Below are 25,577 nucleotides of genomic sequence, written 5' to 3'. Positions count from 1 at the left end.
TATTTTTTAACAGGATGCCAGTGATTTTGAGTGTTGGTGACTGTGACACCTTTGACAGCGGTGAGTCAGGGGGTGGCTCCATAATAGCTGTCAAAGCTTGCACTGATACAACCGCTGCGCTTCACTGTGGCAACTGATGCACTGGGAACCACGGTCCGAGCAGATAACTCAGCCGAGAGCCGGATGGAAGATTCAGTTTGTTCCAGTGTCAGGCAGCCAACAATCTCAGGGCAATGGAATGTCAGCTCCATTCGATCAGATGAGCAAATGCCTGGTCGATGAGGAGCTTTAAGGAATGTCTTAAAGGAGGAAAGACAGGCAGAAAGGTTTGGGAGGGAATTTCACAGCTGAGGGCTTTGGTAGTTGAAGGCATGGCTGCCAGTAGTGGAATAACCACTGGAATTGTGCAGAGATCTCAGAGGATTGTAGTTTTTAAGGAGATTGCACAGTAACCTCAAGGAGGTTACACAAGTACTATAAGATGCTCTGAATCCCTGGAGGGATTTAAAAACAAGGATGAAAAGTGTAATCAAATTAGTTTTAATTAATCAAATTAATATGTTTAATGTAACTTTAGAGAAATCATAATAATTTTGTTCAAGTTATAAGAGATAAGATTCCTTTATTAGTCACATGTACATCGAACCACACAGTGAAATGCATCTTTTGCGTAGAGTGTTCTGGGGGCAGCCCGCAAGTGTCGCCACGCTTCCGGCACCAACATAGCACGCCCACAACTTCCTAACCCGTACGTCTCTGGAATGTGAGAGGAAACCAGAGCACCCGAAGGAAACCCACACAGACACGAGGAGAATGTACAAACTCCTTACAGACAGCAGCTGGAATTGTACCCAGGTCCCTGGTGAGTTGATGATATATATTGCTGTAATTAAAAATAGTGTTATGCAGAAGAAGACAGTCTATAATAGCCAAGAAAGCATCTTAAAATTTTTAATTATTTTTTATAATACATGTTCATTTAAATATAGTTCCCAGGACCTCTTGCTAAGCCTCATCTCCTCTTGACGTGATACCATGGGGATTTCACTGGTTTTTCATCACATTTCTCCCAGTAACCCAGGGAAACAAGTGCTTGCCCAGTTTCCCAGAGGAGTCTGCTCATCTCCTGCTGGAGGTATGGTGTCAAACCGACAGAAGCTTTCAAGAATTTTAGCCCTTAATAGACAGTTATTTGAACAGAACCTTGAGCAGATTGACCATGCTGCTTCCTTACTGAGTCACAGACTCTGGGGATAAGCACAGTTCCAACACTGAGTTACAAACAATGGAGAGACGACTAAACAAAATTCAAAACTGAAATAATTTTTATATTTATATCTGGGCTTTAATGTAAAAATGTCCGCGCTTCACAGATGAACCGAATAGTTTGGGAGGAATTAGAAAGAAGAGGGATACACAGGTTGTTCATTTATAGAGTTGGACATCAATGGAAAGGCCAATACTTACTACACATTCCTAAGTGCCCCTGAGAAAGTAATAGTTTGCCTTTTTAAACCTAATGTACTCCCACAGTGCTGTTAGACAGGAGTATTTAGACCCAGCTACGTTAAGGGAATGCCAATGCCAATACATTTCAAAGTCAGATGTGTGACTTGAAAAAGGACTTGCATACAATGGTGTTCCAAGTGCTTGCTGCCATTATCTTTCTGGGTGTTACAGTCTATTGGCTTGGGAGGTGTTAGTTGAGGAAGCCGTGGCTGATCGTTGCAGTGCATCTGGTAAAAGTCACTAATTGCAACTGCAGCGTGCCTGTGGTGGAGAGGATGAAAGCTTTGGTATTGAGAAGTGGTAGGTATGTGGGCAGGGAGATGGATGGAGAGGAATAGGGTGAGAGGTTTGGATTTGAAATTTTAAAGATGAGACTCAGAGGTTCCAAATCCTTTCCAGAAATGGTAAATTGTTATTGGTATTGGTTTATTATTGTCACTTGTGCCGAAGTACAGTGAAAAACTTGTCTTGCAAACCGATTGTACAGGTCACTTCATTACACAGTGCAGTTACATTGAGTTAGTACAGAGTGCATTGATGTAGTACAGGTAAAAACAATAACAGTACAGAGTAAACTGTCACAGCTACAGAGAAAGTGCAGTGCAATAAGGTGCAAGGTCACAACAAGGTAGATCGTGAGGTCATATTCATTGTATAAGGGAACCGTTCAATAGTGGGGTAGAAGCTGTCAAGTCTGGTGGTATGTGCCCTCAGGCTCCTGTATCTTCTACCCAATGGAAGAGGAGAGAAGAGAGAATGCCCCGGGTGGGAGGGGTCTTTGATTACGCTGGCTGCTTCACCAAGCTTGCTTGGGATTATTGTATTGAAGGCAGAGCTGTAGTCAATAAACAATAGTCTAACGTAGGTGTCTTTACTGTCCAGATGCTCCAGAGCTGAGTGCAAGGCTAGGGAGATGGCATCCGCTGTAGACCTGTTCCAATGATAGGCGAATTGCAATGGGTCCAGGTTGTCTGGGAGGCTGGAGTTAATATGTGGCATGACCAACCTCTCAAAGCACTTCATGATGGTGGATGTCAGAGCCACTGGCTGGTAGTCATTGAGGCACGTTACCTTGCTTTTCTTCAGTACCGGGATGATAGTGGTCTTCTTAAAACAGGTGAGAACCTGAGATTGAAGCAGGGAGAGGTTGAATATGTCCACAAATACTTCTGTCAGCTGATCAGCACAAGATCTGAGCACACGGCCAATGATTTTGAGGTGGGTTGGGTGGGGGGAGGTGGGGTGTGCGGAGAGGGAGGGAATGGTGAAGTGAAGGGAAAGAGAGTTCAGAGGAAAACATATTGTAGACAACAGAGCCTCAAACTGGCAAGGAAAACATGAAGTTGGGAGTTTGGGGAGAAGGTAGGATGAGGCCACTAATTCATTTCAAAGTGGTGTAGATTTTAAGCTACTTTGTAGGAGTAGCAAAACCATATTGGTTGGTCAGGTGGAGTTGTTTGGCAAGGAACACTTGGTATAGGATTGACATTTCTGGAGGTTGGGAATAATTGAGGCTGTGTTTAACAGTGATGTGGATATGAGTTTCAGTGACAGGGATAGGTGAAGATGCAATAGTGGAAGGAGGCAGTCTTGCAGCGGGAGAATATAAAGGGTCTGGACGTGGGCTCAAGTGAAGCAGAATGCAAACGTTTTGAATCGTCTGTTTCAACATGAAAGAAAGGCAGAGAAGCAAGATACCCTGTGGGTAGTGAACTGAGTTTATGATGAAGCTAAAGACTTCCCAATGTTAAATGGGGCATGTTTTATATATTCACAGCTGGACACTACAACAATGGTAGTAGGTTTTGAATCAGGCTGAACTTGTGTCTGCAACAGCAGAAAGCATGTAGAAGATGAAGGAACTTCAGAGATGATAGGGCAGGAAATGTCATCGCTGGCAATGCTTTGCATTTGAAAAGGCAGGAATTTTCTTCTTCTTGGACATTATGTAGGCAGAGGGATAAGTTTTGTTAGGCATTTAATTACCGGTTTAATTAGTTCGGTACAGCATTGTGGACCGAAGGGCCTGTTCCTGGTCCTGGTTGCATCACCGCCTGGTATGGAGCCTCCAATGCACAGGATCGCAAGAGGCTGCAGAGGGTTGCAGACTCAGCCAGCTCCAACCCTCCCCACCATCAAGGACATCTTCAAGAGGCGGTGCCTCAAGAAGGCGGCATCCATCACCTAAAGACCACATGCCCTCTTCTCATTACTACCATCGGGGAGGAGGTACCGGAGCCTGAAGACCCAAACTCAACGATTTAGGAACAGCTTCTTCCCCTCCGCCATCAGATTTCCGAATGGTCCATAATCCCATGAACACTACCCCGTTATTCCCTTTTTATTTGCACTATTTATTTATTTTTGTAATGTATAGTAATTTTATATCTGCCGTAAAACAACAAATTTCAAGTCATATAAGTCAGTAATAATAAATCTGATTCTGTGCTGTAATATTCTCTGTTCTATGTTCTGTGAAAGCCCATCAAGATTGAGGTTGATTTGTTTTCACTCCAGTTTTCTGCGTTCTGAGCTGACCAATAAGGCCAATGTGTGAACCACAGACTCTACAGAAGGCAGGAAGGAAACTATTTCCCTAGAGGAGCTGAACGGGAGAGATATGGGAAGAGGATGGGTATGGTTCCTAATGTGCGAGGAGGAGTAGAACACCTTGGTCCGAATTACAGAAATTGTTTGTAGCTTGGGGCTTTTTCATTGATGAAGTAAGAGTAGTAATCAGTCTGGAGAGATTTGAACAGGAATTATGGATAAGATGAGCATAAAATTTAGAGGCAATCTTTCAGACATGTACTTTAATAATTGAGTTGACACAAGATTGTGGCTGAGAATGATGGCATGTTCAGTCTATTGTGTGAGCTCAGCCCACATGGAGAATGGCACTTCAAATTTCAACTCAATCTTGTCTGAATTAAATTCTCTTTGAAGTGACAATTCACGGATCTTAGTCTGATTCCTTTCAGGTAGAGCGTCAGTTAATTTTGCAGGGTTATTACAGATAGGCTCCTGCAATCATATTGAAGTTGAATTTCCACAGAGGTTCGTTCAATTGTTACCAGAACTTTGACAGACAATCTGCAAATCCAAGGAAAGGATGTAAATGATCTAACAATGCTTATGCTATTTCTCTGGGGCTCCTGCGGATCTTCCAGTCAAGTTACAATGCAATCTCTATGGAAATACAGCCTTATTGTTTATATTTGCTGACCTTTTGAACCAAGTATCATGATTTCTGTTGGTTAATATTGTTGAGTTGGAGAATATTTATAAAGTTGTTACCAGTACAACGTAAGACTGTTTCTGCAATTGACAGAACATTTCAGGGATAGACAGTCAGTGAGACAAGCTGAAGGAACAAGAAACCTTAAGACTTGCTCAAACTGATGTGGTAATTGGAGATGATCACCTTGTCTCAATCCATGGCCAACAGAGTTTAGCACATGGTGACTCTATTCATTGGCAATGCAGGACCAATGTCTCATAGCGGCAGTCATGCAGAAAAATTGTTACCTTCCAGAATTTAACAACCCTTCATTCACAGAAAAAGGCATTTGCTGAAATACAAATTATACTGAGCTGCTCCACGGAGAGAGAACGATGGTGGTGGTGGTAAAATCGCTCCTGGAAACTGAAATGCATTGTTACAGCTAATTAGAGACAATTATCTCAGTAATTGCTAGTAATTTCACAGAAGGCCTATTTTAGTTACTGAAATGTGTAAGTAAATTTGATGGTGACTGCCTCGTTTCCATCCCTGAACTTTCTGCAGTGCATATGAACCACTTATTTGCAACATATCGTCCGATAAGTTGTGGTGTACTGCATAAGTATGTGTGCTGTGGTTGTGGTAGTGAACTGTGGTAGTGCATGAGGGCCAGTATTGCACTTTGCCCTTTGCACACTCCACAATGTATGGATGAAAATGTACTGTCCATAACGGAGGGCGGTCCAGAGAGGTTGGGATGTAGGGAGAACTGGTGATCAGAGCCTCGTTAGGGGCCTTTTTTGGACTGGGGGCATTTGTGTTCTGTTCAGCCATTGGTGGACTCAGGCCAAAAAGGTTGAGGGAAGTGGGATTGGGAACCTGGTGGGGTGTGTAGCAATCAGATAGCCATCACTAAGACTGCCTGCTTACCTGCAGCACTGTCTACTGCTGAAACACTTATCCTGTCATCTTTAGACTTGAATATTCTGAAGATCTTCTAACCAGCCTTCGAACTACTAAGCTAAATAAACCTGTGCTTATCCAAAAGCATGCTGCCTCTACATGAACTTGCTCCAAGCTTCATTCGCACATTATACCTGTATCGGTATTGGTATTGGTTCATTATTGTCACTTGGTACAGTGAAAAGCTTGCCTTACAAACCAATCGTACAGGTCAATTCATTACACAGTGCAGTTACGTTGAGTTAGTACAGGGTGCATTGATGTGGTACAGGTAAAAAACAATAACAGTACGGAGTAAAGTGTCACGGCTGCAGAGAAAGTGCAGTGCAATGAGGTTCAAGGTCACAACAAGGTAGATCGTGAGGTCATAGTCCATCCCATTGTATAAGGGAACCATTCAACCTGTGGCTGACAAGCTACAATATCACAACCTGTTTTCAGGTTCCTCCATGTCCTTGCAAGCTCCTTCCTCCCATTTCTGCAACCCATCATGACTTCAGGGTCTTTTCATTCCTTCCACACTGACTTCTTGTGTTTTCCTGATTTCAACCACTCCAGTATCAGCATCAGTAGTTCGTGCTTCCTTGGCCCTACAATCTTAAGTTCTTATCGTAGTCCTTTCTGCCTTTCACCTTTTATTTTAAACCTCTTTCTTTGATCAAGCCTTTAGTCATTTGTCCTGATAGATCTTTCTGCAGGTTGGTGTTAAATTTTTGTTTTAACTTCAGTTGAGTATCTTGTGGCATTTTAACACATTGAGCAACATCATTTAATTGCAGGTTGCTGGTACTGCTTTAAACATATAAGCTAACAAACTGCGGTGGGAGACAGTTCACTTCAGAATGGTTCTGTGATGTGCTGTAGATTGCACTGAGTTCAGTGCAAACACAGAATTAATAATAAAAGTGTTACTGCTGTGTGTTGAATGGTATCACAAACCTTTACTGACAAGCTCAGTATTTGGATCTCAGGCACTTTAAACAGTCCTTATCCGGTCACATGACCAGGCAATATCCCAAGAAAAACTTTAGGCAATGGAATGTTTATGTTCATGTGTGGAGAAGCATGTGGAACATTTTCTAAGATCGTGTGAATGTTATCTGGGCTGTGTGTGACTTAACTCTTTTAGAACCATATCAGCAGTTCAACAAACTCAGCCAGGCCGCTAACACTTTGCTCACCTGACCATTTTTCAGGGAGAGGGCATCATACTACATAGTTCTTGGTCTCACTTAACTTGCAGAGATAGATTTTCCAGCAAGAATGTTAAATAATATGTTCCTCTGAAACACTTCATTTCTCAAGGTCCTTCTCCTCCATTACAACTTTATATCTTTTCTAGTAATGATGCAGAAGGAGACCATTTGGCCCATTGGTTTCATGCCAGCTCCCAGGGGAGTAGAATCCCATTATCCCCCGTCCTTTTCCTCTACAACTTATTCTCCGTCACTTGTCCATCAACTCCCCCTTTGTTCTTTTTGCCATTAACCTATACTAAGGGGTAATTAACCTACAAGCACATACTTGGGATGAGGGAGGAAACCGGAACACCGAGAGGAAACCCACACAGTCAGAGAGAGAATGTTCCAACTCTGCAGACACAGCATGGGAGGTCGGGACGGAAGATGGATTCCTGGAGTGTGAGGTAGCAGCATTCCCTGCTGCACCACCATGCTCTGAACAACCTACACTTCACCTCTTCTAGTATTTCTTTTCTGTCCACTTTTGCACATAATGCCTCATTAAAAATTCTTGCTACAGTTATAGTGCTTTATAAATGCAAGTTGTTGTTAAATTCTTGGACAAGTAAAAGCCAGCAATTATGTTTCCCATTTCCTTGATGCAGATTTATTTTTCCCAGGGTGAATCATAAATGAAGTAAACAATGTTTGAAGCCTTACTGTTGCTGTGGAACCTATCAGTGCTGGCATCCTCAGGCAGTTTTGCAGAATCTCTTCCTGAAGTAAAGCTACACCAGAGACAAAGAGTCAAATAGAAACGAAAGCAGAGTAAGAAACAGAGTAATACCAGTAGCCAAAGTAGAAAAAAGAGGGAAGTCATACAGGACAGTGACCACCGCTCCCTAATATTTAGCATGATTTAAGGATAGGAGCAAAGAGGACAGGAAAATATTTAATTGGGGAAGGGCAAATTATGAGGCTATAAGGCTAGAACTTGAGAGTGTAAATTGGGATGACATTTTTGAAGGGAAATGTACTATAGCGATGTGGTCGTTGTTTGGGGATCTCTTGCAGGATGTTAGGGATAAATTTGTCCAGTGAGGCAGAGAAGGAATGGCAGGGTGAAGGAACCATGGGTGACAAGAGAGGTGGAACATCTAGTTAGGAGGAAGAAGGCAGCATACATAAGGTTTAGGCAGCAAGGATCAGATAGGTCTCTTGAGGAATATAGGGTAGCAAGGAAGGAGCTTAAGAAGGGGCTGAGGAGAGCAAGAAGGGGACATGAAAAGGCCTTGGCGAGTAGGGTTAAGGAAAACCCCAAGGCATTTTTCACTTATGTGAAGAGCAGAAGGATAACGGGAGTAAAGGTCGGACCAATTAGGGATAAAGGTGGGAAGATGTGCCTGGAAGCTGTGGAAGAGGGTGAGGTCCTCAATGAGTACTCCTCTTCAGTATTCACCAAGGAGAGGGGCCTTGATGACACTGTGTTGGTAAGGTTAATGTTCTAGAGCATGTTGATATCAAGAGAGAGGATGTATTGGAGCTGTTAGAAAATATTAGGACAGATAAGTCCCCGTGGCCTGACGGAATATTTTCCAGGCTGCTCCGCGAGGCGAGGGAGGAGGTTGCTGAGCCTTTGGCTAGGATCTTTGAGTCCTCATTGTCCATGGGACTGGTACTGGAGGATTGGAGGGTGGCAAATGTTGTCCTCCTTATTCTAAAAAGGTAAGTAGGGATAGTCCAGGGAATTATAGACCAGTGAGCCTTACATCTGTGGTGGGTAAGCTGTTAGAAAGGATTCGTAGAGATAGGATCTATGGGCATTTAGAGAATCATGATCTGATCAGGGACAGCCAGTATGGCTTTGTGAAGGGCAGATCATGTCTCACAAGCCTGATAGGGTTCTTTGAGGCGGTGACCAGACAGATTGATGAGGGTAGTGCAGTAGATGTGGTCTACATGGATTTTAGTAAGGCGTTTGACAAGGTTCCACATGGTAGGCTTCTTCAGGTCAGAGGGCATGGGATCCAGGGAAGTTTGGCCGTGTGATTCAGAAGTGGCTTGCCTGTAGAAAGCAGAGGTTTGTGGTGGAGGGAGTGCATTCAGATTGGAGGGCTGTGACTAGCAGTGTCCTGCAAGGACCGGTTCTGGGACCTCTACTTTTTGCGATTTTTATTAATGACTTGGATGAGGAGGTAGAAGGGTGGGTTAGCAAGTTTGCAGACGACACAAAAGGTTGGTGGTGTTGTGGATAGTGTGGAGGGTTGTCAAAGATTTTAGAGGGACATTGATAGGATGCAGAGCTGGGCTGACAAGTGACAGATGGAGTTCAATCCGGAGAAGTGGTGGACAACGGTGGTGGAGGCGGGTACGATAGGGTCTTTTAAGAGACTGTGGATGGGTACATGGAGCTGAGAAAAGTAGAGGGCTATGGGTAAGCCTAGTAATTTCTAGGGTAGGGACATGTTCGGCACAGCTTTGTGGACCGAAGGGCCTGAATTGTGCTGTAGGTTTTCTATGTTTCTTAGTGTGAAGTGGTACACTTTGGAAGGATAAACTCCAAGGCAGAATACAAAGCTAACGGCAAGATTCTGGGTAGTGTGTGAGGAGCAGAGGGATCTGGGGGTCCATATCCACAGATCGCTGAAAGGTTACCTCACAGGTTGATAGGGTAGTTAAGAAAGCTTATGAGGTGTTAGCTTTCATAAGTCGAGGGATCAAGTTTAAGAGCCGCGAAGGTAATGATGCAGCTCTGTAAAACTCGGTTAGACCACACTTAAAAGTATTGTGTCCAGTTCTGGTCACCTCATTATAGAAAGGATGTGGAAGTATTGGAAAGGATGCAGAGGAGATTTACCAGGATGCTGCCTGGTTTAGAGAGTATGCATTATGGGGAGAGACTAAGGGAGCTAGGGCTTTACTCTTTGGAGAGAAGGAGGATGAGAGGAGACATGATAGAGGTGTACAAAATATTGAGAGGAACAGATAGAGTGGACAGCCAGCGCCTCTTTCCCACGGCACCAATGCTCAATACAAGAGGGCATGGCTTTAAAGTAATGGGTGGGAAGTTCAAGGGAGATATCAGAGGAAGGTTTTTAATCCAGAGAGTGGTTGGGGCATGGAATACGCTGCCTGGGACGGTGGTGGAGGCAGGTATGTTGGTCAAATTCAAGAGGTTGCTAGATAAGCATATGGAGGAATTTAAAATAGAGGGATAAGTGGGATGAAGGGGTTAGATAGTATTAGGCGAGGTTTAAAGGTCGGCACAACATTGTGGGCCGAAAGGCCTGTATTGTGCTGTACTGTTCTATGTTGTATGTTCTATGACCCAACAAATTAGAGAAAAGTGTGTGTATATGATTAATTTCTGCTATTGTCTTCAATGGGTATTTTAAGAACCAGGAAAAGTTCACTGGAGAGTCAGTGAGCAGCATGTGTTCTTCACTAGATGGTCTGGACAGTGTCCTGATAATTCAGATATTCAGCTGAAGTGTTTACAAGTGGCAGGTCACTTCCAAGCTTTCCAGAGTTTATGTGCACTGAAGGATAGAGGCATATTCACATGCTCAGCTGCACATTTTCTGCTGGGAAGCAGATAAGGCATGCCAGAAAGGACCACACTGGCTGAGCCCTGATGCTACAGACTTGTATCTACAAATATGTTTTTATTTAGCTCTTACTGGATAATTGACATTTAATTTAATGCATTCCAATAGTTTTTAACTAGTTGACCTCCCAGAGATAGTTTTGCTGATAGGACACGCGAACACTTTGACGTGAAGGATAGTTTAGTGAGAAAGTTACCGAACCCCAAGTTAATCAGAAGACACACACAATCTAAAGCTTCAGCTCAGAATGGAGTGATTAAAAACTGGGTAGCTGTGCTTATTGTAAACACTGGCCCTCTGTACGTGCCATTAAACATGGGTTCCTTTTATATTCATTAAACACAGTCCTTTCTTCACTCAACATTAAACCTCTGCTCCTCTTTACTGACATTAAGTGCATGTAAAATTAAATCGAGGGAGCCAGTACAGGTTCCTCTGTAAGTAACTTTGAACACTGGTCACTCAATGTTCAATATTACACCGATACCTAACAGTAAATTCTGGCCCTTCTTTACCTGTTATTAAGCACCCGTTCCTTTGTACTGAAGATTATCGACCTGTCTGTATTAATCATCAAATATAACATATAGAAGAATTAGGCCATTCAGCCCATTCAGCTCCGCCATTCAATCAGGGCTGTTTTTATTTTCAACCCCATTCCCCCACCTTCTCCCCATAACCCTAAACCCCCTTACCAGTCAAGAACCTAGCAATCTCTGCCTTAATTACACCCAATGACTTGGCCTCCACAGCCCTCTGTGGCAACAAATTCCACAGATTCACTGCCCTCTGGCTGAAGAAATTCCTCCTCATCTCAGTTCTAAAGGAACGTCCTTTTATACTGAGGCTGTGCCCTTGGATCCCAGGCTCTCCCACTGATGGAAAAGCTGTCTCCACGTCCACTCTATCCGGGCCCCTCTCATCCTTGTCTAGACCTCTTTGTACCTGACATCAAACTCTGTAGCTGACATTAAATATTGGCAGTGCTGTCCTTGGTTTCTTTGTACCTGGCATCAAATAATTCCCAGGATCTCCAGATTTTCTAAAGCAAGTGAACAACACAGAGACAGGTGAGGGAAATGGAAAAACTCAGCCAAAGATTTAAAAGCTCAATGAATAATCTGTGTACAGGAAAATCTGCAGAATGGCTCGTCCGTTGCCTCAGGCTGAAATGGAACTCTTTCTGCAACTATTGTGAAAAGTATTACTCTCGTTTTTTAAATTTTAACCCAGCAGCATTTAAGTCAGTGCACATTCATTAAAACACTAATTAAATTGGTTATTAGATGATGTTTTTGATCAATAAGCCCGAATGGTGCTTTCCTCATTTGGAAACCAGCAATGTGGATATGAGTCCCATATGTAATAATCAGGGCCAGATACTCCATCACCACTGTGACTACACTGTATTAGTCCAGTCAAGAATAGTATGTGTGAGTGGCGTAGTTGCTTTGCGCTATGATGTGCTGTAAAACCAGGAGCCGGAGGTTGTGAAGGAGAACAAGGCTAACTTTTGTCGACTGGAAAACCTTTGACCAAGCCTTGGGTATCAACTGTTTTCAAGATCTCCTACCTGCAGCAGTCAGCAGGTTGTGAGCCCATGGGCAGGGTAGATCGGGGGGGGGGGGGGGTGAGAGGGGATCTAAAGAGTAAAAATAATCCAAGTATCAGGCAGCAGCTGTAATAAAGAAAAATGAAATGCCTGCATTTATATAGCACCATTGATGACATCAAAACACTACTAGTAGTCACTGTCAGATGCCTGCAATTGATGGTAGATGGTGAGACAAGTACTGTTGGGAGTAGATGGTGGTGGGTTGATGGCTGGGGGGTTGGCGTTGTAGGCCAGTGTAGGGGTTGTGAGGGGGCTTTGTACTGGGCGATTGGCGAGTGCGAGAGGGTAGTGAAAGTTATTGTCGGATGGAGAGTGAGGGCTGACTGATATGGGAGTTTGTGTGGATTAATGGGTGATTGGTGCAGAAGGTGGTCCAGTGAGAGTGAATGAGCTTAATCATGTGAAATTCAGTACCGTAAGTGGGGGTTGGTGAGAGTGGCCTGAGGAGAGTTAGCGCAAAAATAACTTCAAGGGAATCCAAAGGAGTCAGTTTCCTAGAAGATTCATAGAGTCATTGAATATGGAAACAGGCCCTTCGGCCCACTCATCCATGGCTGACCAAGGTTGCCCCTCTAAGCCAGTCCCATCTGCCTGCGTTTGACCTATATCCCTCTAAACCTTTCCTATCCATGGACCTGACTAAATGTCTTTTAAAGGTTGTTAACGTACCTGCTTCAACTACTTCCTCTGGCAGCTCATTCCGTGTACTGACCTTCCTCTGCGTGAAGAGGTTGTCCCCTCAGGTTCCCATTGAATCTTTTCCCTCTCACCTTAAGCCTATACCCTCTAGTCCTTGATTTCCCAATCCTGGGAAAAAAACTGTGTGCATTCCCTCTATGTATGTCCCTCATGATTTTATGTACCTCCATAGAACGAGGCTAGGAACTGCTCAAAAAGACTCCCTGCAGAGGTGCACAACTACAGAGAAAGCAGAGCTACAAAGTGTGCTTGAGTTGGGAGCAATCAATAACAGACGTACCTCGGATCAATATGACCTCATTTTTCCATGCAATGTTCTAATCATGTGTTGCCCTCCGAACGGTACAATTACATCTACATCTGACACGGAGATTGGCTCGTCCACTGTGGCATGAATTGCGACAGGAAGTGCCTGGTAAAATTTCTGGAGAGGTGTGGTTTGACCTGGAAAGCCACGTGCACTTTTATTGGAATTGGAATTGTTTTATTATTGTCACATGTACCGAGGTACAGGGAAAAGCTTGTCTTGCATACCATTCATACAGATCTATTCATTACACAGTGCATTGAGGTAGTAAAAGGTAAAACAATAACAGAATGCAGAATAAAGTGTACAAGATGATACTGTAAGAGGCATAGATCGAGTGGGCAGTCAGAGACTTTTTCCCAGGACGAAAATGGCTAACATGAGGGGACATAATTTTAAGGTGATTGGAGGAAGGTATAAGGGGGATGTCAGGGGTAAATTTTTTATGCAGAGAGTGGTGTGTGCATGGAACGCACTGCCGGCAGAGGTTGTGGGGGCAGATACATTAGGGATATTTAAGAGACTCTTAGATAGCCACATGAATAACGGAGAAATGAAGGGCTATGTGGGAGGGAAGGGTTAGATAGATATTAGAGCAGGTTAAAATGTCGGCACAACATCATGGGCTGAAGGGCCTGTAGTGTGCTGTAATGTTCTATGTTATATGTTCTGAAGTGTCACAGCTACAGACAAAGTGCAGTGCAGGCAGACAATAAGGTGCAAGGTCATGTTGAGGTAGATTGTGAGGTCAAGTATCCATCTTATCGTACTAGTGAGCTATTCAATAGTCTTAAAACAGTGGGGTAGAAGCTGTCCTTGAGCCTGGTGGTACGTGCTTTCAGGCTTTGTATCTTCTGCCCAATGGAAGGGGGGAGAAGAGAGAATGTCTGGGGTGGGTGGGGTCTTTGATTATGCTGGCTGCTTTACCGAGGCGGCAAGAGGCTGCTTTACAGAGTCCATGGAGGGGAGGCTGGTTTCTGTGATGTGCAGAGCTGTGTCCACAACTCTCTGCAGTTTCTTGCAGTCACGGACAGAGCAGTTACCGTACCAAGCCATGATGCATCTGGATAGGATGCTTTCTACGGTGCATCTATAAAAATTGGTAAGAGTCGATGAGGACATGCCAAATTTCTTTAGCCTCCTGTGGAAGTAGAGGCGCTGGTGAGCTTTCTTCGCTGTGGCGTCTACATGGTTGGACCAGGACAGGCTAATGATGATTTTCACTCTTAGGAACTTGAAGCTCTCAACACTCTCGACCTCAGCACCATTGATGTAGACAGGAGCATGTACACCGCCCCCTTTCCTGAAGTCAATGACCAGCCCTTTTGTTTTGCTAACATTGAGAGAAAGGCTTACATCATGATACCATGTCACTAGGCTCTCTATCTCTTTCCTGTGCTCTGACTCATCGTTATTTGAGATACAAATATCATGAGTATTTAGGGAGTAGAGTGGGGGGCTGAGGACACAGCCTTATGGGGCACCAGTGTTGAGAATAACCATGCTGGAGGTGTTGCTACCTATCCTCACTGATTGCGGTCCGTTGGTCAGGAAGTCAAAGATCCAGTGGCAAAGGGAGGTGATGGGTCCCAGGTCTCAAAGTTTGGTGATGAGTTTGCTTGGAATTATAGTATTGAAGGCAGAGCTGTAGTCTAACGTAGGTGTCTTTACTGTCCAGATGCTCCAGAGCTGAGTGTAGGGCCAGGGAGATGGTGTCCACTGTTGACCTGTTTCGGTAGTAGGCAAACTGCAGTGGGTCGAGGTTGTCTCAGAGGCTGGAGTTAATGCATGCCATGACCAGCCTCTCAAACCACTAGATTTCTATCAGCTTAAAGTGTTGTTTGTGAGATAAATGTTGCCCAGATCTACGGAGTCATGTACAGCACGGAAACAGGCCCTTCGGCCCAACTTGTCCATGTGACCGATGTACCCACATAAGCTCATCCCATTTCTTCACATTTGGCCCAAATCCCTCTGTTGTGAGAAATCCACATGGCTGTCACGTGACAGTAACCACACTGACCGCCGTTGACCGGAGGACAGCGTTGCTCCTCTGATCGGAAGTGATACTACTGTCAGTCAAGGTCTGGCTCCACCCACCCCTCAGGTGTGAGAGTACCTTTTGCATCTGAACCTGCCTGACCATTGGCTGTGGCAGGAACCTTTGTCTTTGACTCCCACACCATTGGCTCGTTTAAATCACAACAGTGAGGCTCCACCCAGCCTCCTAGCGCCATAAAAAGGGCTTCTTCCCCTAACCCTTCCTCTTTCGATGACCCCAGGAGTAGTGAGACAATGCTGCAGAGATCATTGGTAAGAGTGCATCACCACATGGTCAGGGAGCGTTTCACTCAGACTCAGGGAGCGTTAAGGGCCAATGCTAGTGTGGGACGGGCATTGAAGTGTTATATCCTGAAGTTGTACATTGTTACTGTGTGCACGTGTGTATCAGTGTGTGTGTGTGTTCTACCCCAGTTGCGATCCCCTCTCGTGTTCGTGGTATCCTGTGCGTGAGTGAGCGTGTGTCTGTTCCCATCCATTCTGTCCCGCGTTTGCCTTTGTGATTAAACTAGTTTTGGTCTACAAAGCTCGAGTCCAGAGTCCTTGATCCTTAAGACAGTTAAAAGAACGATTTCACACAACACCCTCTCAACCTTTCCTATCCATGTACTTATCCAAATGTCTTTTAGATGTGGAAATGTGTGAACTTCTTTCTCTGGCATCTCATCCCACATACACACCACCCTCAGCATGAAGAAATTGCCCCTGAAGTTCCTTTTAAGTCTTTTCCCCTCTCACCTTAAACCTGTGCCTCTCTAGTCTTTGATACCCTTTTCCTGGGAAAATGACCGTGTGCATTCACCCTATCTATGCCCCTCATGATTTTATACACCTCTATCAGGTCACCCCTCATTCTCCTACGGTCCAAGGAGTGAAGTCCTAGCCTGCCCAACCTCCCCCTCTAACTCAGGCCCTCAAGTCCCGGCAACATCCTCATAAAACTTCAGGAAGATTTGAAACCAAGATCAAGAATGCAGGAAATACTCAACACTGGTCAATAATCTTTCATCAGTCCCCTGCCTTCTTTCCAATCATCCCATTGATTCTTTTACACCCACCTGAGTGAGCAGATTGGGCTTCAAACTGACAGCACCTCCAACAGTGCACTCAAGTGTCAAGCCAGCACGACAATCTTTGATTCAGAGAACTAAATCCTGTGTTACTTGGGGACCAAGGCACAGGCTCCAGGAATGGTGCACGGGACTCAGAGAAGTGAAAACAAGTGAAGCAGAGTGAAAACTATGAAAACATAAATGATCCTAAACTGAAGTAAAAACAGAAGTTACTGTGAGCACTAAGGAGGTCAGGCAGCATATGTGGAGAAACAAAGGACTGCGGGTGCTGGAATCTGGATGAAAAACACGATGTTGCTGGAGGAACTCAGCAGGCCAGGCAGCATCCGTGGAGAAAAGCAGGTGGTCAACGTTTCGGGTCAGGACCCTTCTTCGACATTTGTGGAGGTAGATATGGAGTGAACATTCAGGAAAAGAAAAGATAAAACAAGTTTCAAGTTGCAGAGGAAGGGGGCGGTGGGTGTGGGGGGGGGGAGAGGGAGTGCTGGTGAGGACGGAACATAAGGGAGTGTCTATGGTTGGGTAATGAGCAGGAGTGGTTCAATGACAGGGTAGTGTTGGAGCTGGCATTATAGACCAGTGAAAAAGTAAACATATCTGGAGAAGGTTTTAAAGGAAGGGGTTCAATGAAATTTCAAATTACCGGAAGAGGAAAGGGGAAAAAAAACAAAAAGCGATGGGAGAGATTGCTGTGCCTTTGGCGATGATCTTTGCGTCCCACTGGCCACAGGAGTAGTGCCAGATGATTGGAGGGTGGCAAATGTTGTTTCCTTGTTCAAGAAAGGGAGTAGGGATAACCCTGGGAATTGCAGACCGGTGAGTCTACTTCAGTGGTGGGCAAATACTGGAGAAGATTCTTAGAGACAGGATTTATGGGCATTTGGAGAAGCATAGGCAGATTACAGACAGTCAGCATGGCTTTGTGAGGGGCAGGTCGTGCCTCACGAGTCTGATTGAATTCTTTGAGGATGTGACAAAAGCACATTGATGAAGGTAGAGCAGTGGATGTGGGTACGTGGGTTTTAGTAAGGCGTTTGATAAAGTTCTTCATGGAAGGCTCCTTCAGAAAAATCAGGAGGCATGGGATCCAGGGAAACTTGGCTATGTGGATTCAGAATTGGCTCACCCATAGAAGACAAAGGGTGGAGGTAGATGGAGCATATTCTGCCTGGAGGTCGGTGACCAGTGGTGTTCCACAAGGATCTGTTCTGGGACCCCTGCTCTTTGTGATTTTTATACATGACTTGGATGAAGATGTGGAAGAGTCGTTTAGTAAGTTTTCTGATTACACGAAGGTTGGTGGTGTTGTGGATAGTGTAGAAGGTTGTTGAGGGTTACAATGGGACACTGATAGGATGCAAAGCTGGACAAAGAAGTGGCAGATGGAGTTCAACCCGGAAAACTGTGAAGTGATACACTTTGGAAGATCAAATTTGAAAGCAGAATACAAGGTTAATGGCGGGACTCTTAGCAGTGTGGAGGAACAGAGGGATCTTGGGGTCCACGTCCATAGATCCCTCAAGGTTGCCACGCAGGTCGATAGGGTTGTTAAGAAGGCATATAGTGTGTTGGCCTTCATTAGTTGGGTATTGAGTTCAAGAGCCATGAGGTAATGTTGCAGCTCTATAGAACTCTGGTTAGACCACACTTGGACTATTGTGTTCAGTTTTGGTTGCCTCATTATAGGAAGGATGTGGAAGCTTTAGAGAGGGTGCAGAGGAGATTTACCAGGATGTTGCCTGGATTAGAGAGCATGTCTTATGAGGATATGTTAAGTGAGCTAGGTCTTTTCTCTTTGGAGCAAAGGAGGCTAAGAGGTGACTTAATAGAGGTGTACAAGATGATAAGAGGCATAGATCAAGCAGACAGTCAGAGACTTTTTCCCAGGGTGACAATGGCTAGCACGAGGGGACATAATCATAAGGTGAATGGAGGAAGGTATAAGGGGGATGTCAGAGGTAAGTTTTTTGGACAGAGAGTGGCAGGTGCATGGAACGCACTGCTGGCAGAGGTTGTGGAGGCAGATACATTAAGGACATTTAAGAGACTCTTAGATAGGCACATGAATGATAGAGAAATAGGGGGCCATGTGAGAGGGTAGGGTTAGATAGATCTTAGAGCAGGATAAAATGTCGGCACAGCATCGTGGGCTGAAGGGCCTGTACAGTGATGTTCTATATTCTATGTATAGTATTGAAGGCGGAGCTGTAGCCAATAAACAATAGTCTGACGTAGGTGTCTTTACTGTCCAGATGTTCTGTGTTCTGTGTTCTAAAAACTGTAAATATGAGATAATGTAGTCAGAATAACTGATTGTAGTCATCTTCTGCTGTGTGGGAACTCACTTCATGGCTGCATTTCCGACTTGTGAACTGCTCGGGTTACACACAGTTCACAGGGATGGATCCCTGCTGTAACTGGGGACTAGAGAAACAAAGGACTGCAGATGCCAGAATCGAGATGAAAAACTCAATGATGTTAGAGCAACTCAGCAGGACAGGCAGCATTTGTGGAGAAAAGCAGGTGGTCAATGTTTCGGGTCAGGACCCTTCCTCAGGACTGAAGATAGGAAAAGGGGAAGCCCAATATATAGGAGGGAAAAGCAGAGCAGTGATAGATGGACAGAAGAGGGGAGGCAGGGTGGGCACAAGGTGGTGATAGGTAGACGAGCAAGTTCTTGTCTTGACGAGCATGTTCCTTCACTGCCAGGAGAATTCCAAGCGCAAACTGGAGGAACAGCATCTCATTTTCCGTCTTGGAACCTTACAGCCTAACAGCATGAACATTGAATTCTCCCACTTTAAGTAACCCCACCACCCCCCCCCCCCCCCCTTACTCCTTATCCTCTTCCCTTGATCTCACCCACACATCCATTCCCATGCTCTAAGGGCTATTGTGAGACACAGGATAATAACTGAGGCAGAGATTAGAGCAGAGGTCTCTGCAGTGAACAACTACTGCAGTCGCTGAAACGCACAGAACTGATCTAACACGCAACAGAGCAGTGATCAGTCAGACAGCACAATGAGGGAGCAAAACAGCAAAGTACCAGTGGGGACAAGTTAATATATATCTGGTTGGTGACTTGGTGAGTGTTTTGCTCTTGTTTGATAGTGAGTGGAAAATGCAGGTTGTAAGGTACACGTTTTCAATCATTAATAAAGAACTGAGCATTACACGTGATGAATAATACCACAGAAGTGACACCCTGGAAGTATTAACAGATCAAACGGTTGCAAATCGATTGAATTTCTAGGCAGACAGATTTAGATTTTAGCAGACTGGAAAATCTGCTTTAAGAAATGGAATTATCTGTCCAGAGGCCTCAGTGATATTTCCTGAGTCCGTTGTGACCAGTTGCATTTGAGAGTACATTACAGAATGGTCCACACGTCAACTGCCTTGGGAGGATTTACCCAAAATAGTCTGGGATAAGATTATGAGATTTCTGATGGATGGCTCTGGGCCAAATTAGTGGGGAGTCAGTCCTCGTTTTCACCACAGCAGCTTCCCTGGATCTTTTCTCATGCACATGTCCTCAACTCTTTGATTCACACATATCCTCTTTTTCACCTATTTTGTGGAGAAGACTACATGTATGTTTTACTCCTGCCCCTTCTGTGAGTGGAAATTAATGTCATCATGAGAGTTTCTTCATAATATGTGATTCTACATGGGAGTGGAAAAAAATTCCAGGCAGCAGATGTGGCCTATCTTGTGTCTGGCACTAGAACACAAGGAAGTAGGAGCAGGAGTAGGCCACTCGGCCCCTCAATCCTGCCCTACCTTTCACTATGACCATGGCTGATCTATGCCGGCCTCAACTCCTCTTCTGTGCCAGTTCCCCACAACCCTCAACTCCTCGATCTTTCAAATATTTATCCATCTCCATCTTTAGTATATCCAATGATCCGGCCTCCCCCACCCTCAGGGCAGAGAATTCCAGAGCTTCACCACCCTCCGAGGGAAGAAATTTCTATGTACCACAGATTTAAATGACCAGCCCATTATTTTGTAGGTCCGTCCCCTTGTCTGTGACTCTCCCACTAGGGAGGACATCTCAGCATGTGCCCTCAATATCTCCCCTTAGGATCGTATATAATTGAATAAGACCACACCTCAGTCATCTAAACCCCAGGAATACTGACCCAAACTGTCCAGCCTCTCTTGATGGGACAACCCACTCATCCTGGTGAATCTCTGTTGGACTGCTTCTAACGCTACCATATCCTGGTTATGTAAAAGGACCAAAACTGTGCACAGTATTCCAGGTGTGGCCTCACCAACACCCTGTACAACTGCAACCAAACCTCCCTTTTCTTACACTCCAACCTCTTTGCAATAAAGGCCAACACGCCGTTTGCCTTCTTTACTTGTTACAGCTGCCTGCTAACCTTCTGTGATTCATGCACTGGAGCACCTGGATCCCTCTAAACTTCATTCATTTGCAGTCTCTCCCCATTTAGATAATAATCTGCCTTTTGATTCCTCTTACCAAAGTGTATAACCTCACACTTCCCCCACATTCAACTCCATTTGCCATGTTTTCACCCAATCATTCAGTCTATCTCTATCCAATTGCAGAATCACAATACCCTGGTCACAAAATGCCCTTCCACATATTTTTGTATCATCTGCAATTCTGGAAACTTTACATTTCATTCCCTCCTCCAAATCAAATTTCTCTGTGACAGCCAACTTTCAATCCCACTAATACACTTCCTTCAATGCCTTGTGCTCTTAACTTATGCACCAGCCTCTTATGTGGCACCTTGTCAAATGCCATCGACAGGTCTGTCTGGATCTGTCGGGATGGCACCCAAACAAAGCTTTTTGCTGTATCTTGGTACATGTGACAATAATAAACCAATTACCAATTAAAAACTTCCCGGTCCTCTGGTCTACCTCTAGACTTTGCCACTTTGTATGCCCTGATTTTCTATTTAATGTTATCCTTGACCTCCTTTGTTAATCACGAATTGTGCCTTTCTCATGGAATCCCTCTTTATGATTATGAGAAACTCTTACTGAGCATTATAGACTAGCTGTTCGAATATCTGCCACTGTTCCTCTACTGATCTGTCTCTTAGCTTATTTTTCCAGTCCACATTAGTCAACTCCACTTTCATATCCTTATAATTGCCCTTATTTAAGCTGAGGACTGGTTTTGGCCATGTGGTAGTTCACCCTCAATCTGGAATTCTATCTCTACCTCCTAGTAAATCTTTAACCACCAGATCTCCTATTAATCCTTCCTCATTGCTCATGACCAAATCTAAAATAGCCTGTACCTGGTAGTTTCTGTAATATACTGCCCCAAAAAGTAATCCCTGACACACTTTACAAATTTTTCTTCTACAATACCCATAGCCAGTTTGGTTCATCCAATCAATGGTTGTTGAGGGGTCGTACTGGTTGTTGAAGGGTCGTACTGGTTGTTGAAGGGTCGTATTGGTTGTTGAGGGGTCGTATTTGGTTGTTGAGGGGTCGTATTCTGAGTGGAGGTCGGTGACCAGTGATGTACCTCAGGGATCTGTACTGGGACCCCTACTATTTGTGATTTTTATAAATGACCTGGATGAGGAAGTGGAGGGGTGGGTTAGTAAGTTTGTGGATGACACGAAGATTGGGGGTGTTGTGGATAGTTTGGAGGGCTGTCAGAGGTTACAGGGGGATATAGATAGGATGTAGAGTTGGGCTGAGAAGTGGCAGATGCAGTTCAACCCAGATAAGTGTGAAGTGGTTCATTTTGGTAGGTCAAATATGTTGGCAGAATATAGTCTTAATGGTAGGACTCTTGGCAGTGTGGAGGATCAGAGGGATCTTGGGGACCGAGTCCACAGGACGTTCAAAGTGGCGGGGCAGGTTGACTCTGTGGTTAAGAAGGCATATGGTGTATTGTCCTTCATCAATCAGGGAATTGAATTTAGGAGCCGAGAGGTATTGTTGCAGCTATATAGGTCCCTGGTCAGACCCCACTTGGAGTACTGTGCTCAGTTCTGGTCGCCTCACTACAGGAAAGATGTGGAAGCCATAGAGTGGGTGCAGAGGAGATTTACAAGGATGCTGCCTGGAATTGCGGAGCATGCCTTACGAAAGCAGGTTGAGGAACTCGGCCTTTTCTCCTTGGAGAGACGGAGGATGAGGGGGGGACCTGATAGAGGTGTATAAGATGATGGGAGGTTGGATAGGGTAGATAGTCAGAGGCTTTTCCCCAGGGCTGAATTGGTGGCCACAAGAAGACATAGGTTTAAGGTGCTGGGGAGTAGATATAGAGGAGATGTCAGGGGTAAGTTTTTTACTCAGAGAGTGGTGAGTGTGTGGAATGGGCTGCCGGAGATGGTGGTGGAGGCGGATACGATAGGGTCTTTCAAGAGACTGTTTGGCTGGTATATTGGAGCTGAGTAAAATAGAGGGCTGTGGGTAAGCCTAGTAATTTCTAGGGTAGGGACATGTTCGGCACAGCTTTGTGGGCCGAAGGGCCTGATTGTGCTGTAATTGTTCTATGTTCTAATATGTAAAGTCTCCCATGATAATTGCAGTTCTCTTCAAACATGCCCTAGATATTTTTCTATTATGCTCTGCCCTATCGAGAGGACACATTTTGGGGTCTACAGACCACTCCTACCTGTGTCTTCTTTCTCCTGCTATTCATGACTTCAACCCAAACCAATTCCACATCACTATCCCATTGCCTCTATATCATGAATCAGCGTTGCCCTGGGACCTTCCCCGCCTCCATTTCTGCATTGGCCTGCTATTTAGAACATCATAAAACCTGGATTATTAAGCACCCAGCCCTGGTCACCCTGCAACACATTTCCATGATAGCTGTTAGATCACGTTGCTCTCTGTGCTGTCAACCTGTCTTATTGCGGATGCTGCATGCATTCAAATAAGGACCATTACGCTTTGGATTTTTTTACAGTTTATCCTAACTCTGGATTTGCTCTATGCTGCATTCTTTTGTTTACATTTTCTGCCTCAGCCTGTCGCACTTTGCTGTGACTACCATGTGCCACTTCTCTCTCATTTCCTCTTGGACCACTCCGCCCTCCTATTGAGCTTAAAACCCTGTCCACAACACCCTTTATGCGTTTCACCGGGACACTGGTCCCAGAGTGATTCAGGTGAAGCCCGACCCAACGGAACAGCTCTCTCCTTCCCCAGTACTGGTGCCAATGTTCCGTGAATGAGAATTCCCACAGCACACTTCGAGCCACGCAGTTACCCCTAATCCTATCTACCCTTTGCAAATTTGCACGTGTCTCAGGTAATAATCCGGAGATCGTCACCCTTGTGGATCAGCTTTTCCGTTTTGCCCAGAGCTCCTCGCAAGCCCTCATCAGAACCTCCGTCCTGGACCTACCTGCATGGTCAGTGCCCACATGGACCATGGATCCACAAAAGATCCTCCAAGTTCTTCTTCAGCCTAGAAGAGGTGTTCTCAAACCCTAGCACCAGACAGGCAGCACAGCCTTTGGCACTCTGTCCCTGTAGAGGAGAATAGTGTCTGTTCCCCTAACTATGCTCACCCCTGTGACCACCACGTTTCTCTTTTCTCCCCACCCCACCCCCACCACCACCCAGTGCCATGCTGCTATGGACAGTTTGCGCAATCCTCCTACTGTCCCCACCCCGCGCCCACACAGGAGAAGTGTTGTGCACAGGCAAGGGCTGAGATTCCTTGGAAGTATCATCTGGATCCATCTGCCTGATCTGCCTGCCTCTTCTGCAGTCGCACTGTCCTGTCCCAACGACTCGCAAATTTAGATAGGTTTGATCTAAGGGGGTGTGACTGCCTCATGGAATACCATGTACAGGTAATCCTCCCCTTCCCTGATATGACACAGTGTTTGGAACTCAGACTCCAGCTTATCAAACCCTGAGCCAGATCCTTGAGCAGCCAACACTTGCTGCAGGTGTGGTCACTATTCACCACAATGGGGTCCACCAATTGCCATAGAAGATACTGGTTCAACAGTGAACCATGTTTGAGGTTCCTAACGTGGTGATGTTTCATCCTCCAAGTTTCTCCCATTTTCTCTTCTCCTTCCTTCATCAGTTTGTTGCTTCATTTCAATGAGCAGCTTTCCTCCATTCGGTGATAGTATCTGCGAGATATTGTACCTTGAAAGTTGTACAACCAATCCTGCACATCTAATGACCCACACTCAGGCATCAGCAGGAGGTGACCCCTGGCTGATCCTTATCCTTACCCGTTTAGATGCCCAAAATAGTTAAACTTGCATCTTTAAGTGGCAACTCTCCAACTTAAGGACAATATCTTTAAATATACAGCATGCTCCATTTCCCTGGCACTTGCCTTCATATTACGTAAAAGCAAATTTCCAATTAAATGTTTCACTGAGAGGGGCTTTCAGAATTATTCATGTTACCTTCCTCAGTGAATAAAGCTGACAGCTCAGCCCTCTGAAATCACCTCAGATAACGTACAAGGGGCTATGCTTCAGCCATCAGAGAAAAGACTCATTCCTCTTGCTTATGCCATGTCATCACCTTATCCTGATCCGAGACATCCGTCAATGTCGGTCAAGCTAACCAGAAACTGAGAGACTGCGGATGCTGGGATCTCGACCAAGAAACAGAGTCCCGCAAGAACTCAGCAGGTCAGGCAGCATCCGTGGAGGGAAGTGGACAGTCGACGTTCTGGGTTAAGATCGTTCATCTGAAACTGAAAGATAGAGAGGACTTAGCTGGTACACTGATCGCCAAATAGAGAGATTGTCAGTGATGGAGCTGAGACCAAAGCTGTCCGGGTGAAAAAATTGCTAAGTATATGTTAACGTCGGCAAAGGGCCTATGCCTGTGTTGTGCTGTCTATGTTCTATTTAGCAATTGACTGGCTTAGTGTCTCTAGCACTTGCAATTTTTATTTCAGATTTCGAATAATTGTGTTTATTTTCTGTTCTTCAAGTCATGGGGCTTGTCAGGTACTTTATGGGGGAACCTCTTCTGCACTGTGATTAGCTTGTGATTTATAATTGATGATGAAAAGCTGACTGGCTTTGCATACAATGACAGGTAAATCTCCTCTAATGCAATCAAGCAAACTGCAGTGAGATTTCAGATACTGCTGTGCCCCAGTCTCATTCATTATAATAGAAAGCCTTCATTGATTACTTTAGTATAAAAACCATGATAGAAATCAGTTGAGTTCCTCCATTTGCCAAAGCTCTTATATAAGCCCCTTCAAATAAATACTTGCATTCAGTAGCAGATAAAGCAAAGCTGATTCACATTGGTTGTGGATGCTGACCTCTTGGAGGTAACAGTCACCTCACAGAGGACTGTAAATATGGTGCATTTCTCCACCT

The 25,577-nt window shown here is 44.8% G+C and overlaps 1 long non-coding RNA gene across 1 annotated transcript in view; it reads left to right on the top strand.

Annotated features, from left to right (window-relative positions):
* Nucleotides 1-839: 839 nt before the first annotated feature.
* The window catches only part of LOC127584427 (uncharacterized), a 33,784-nt gene continuing 9,046 nt past the window's right edge, over nucleotides 840-25,577 (top strand). Inside the window, exon 1 of the long non-coding RNA XR_007958384.1 lies at nucleotides 840-862. This is a non-coding gene — a long non-coding RNA (uncharacterized LOC127584427). The remainder of the gene's footprint in view (nucleotides 863-25,577) is intronic.

This window comes from Pristis pectinata, chromosome 29 (assembly GCF_009764475.1).
Source record: "Pristis pectinata isolate sPriPec2 chromosome 29, sPriPec2.1.pri, whole genome shotgun sequence".
NCBI lineage: Eukaryota > Metazoa > Chordata > Chondrichthyes > Rhinopristiformes > Pristidae > Pristis > Pristis pectinata.
The sequence above is the reverse complement of the archived record's forward strand: the minus strand, read 5'-3'. Positions and strand labels throughout refer to the sequence as shown.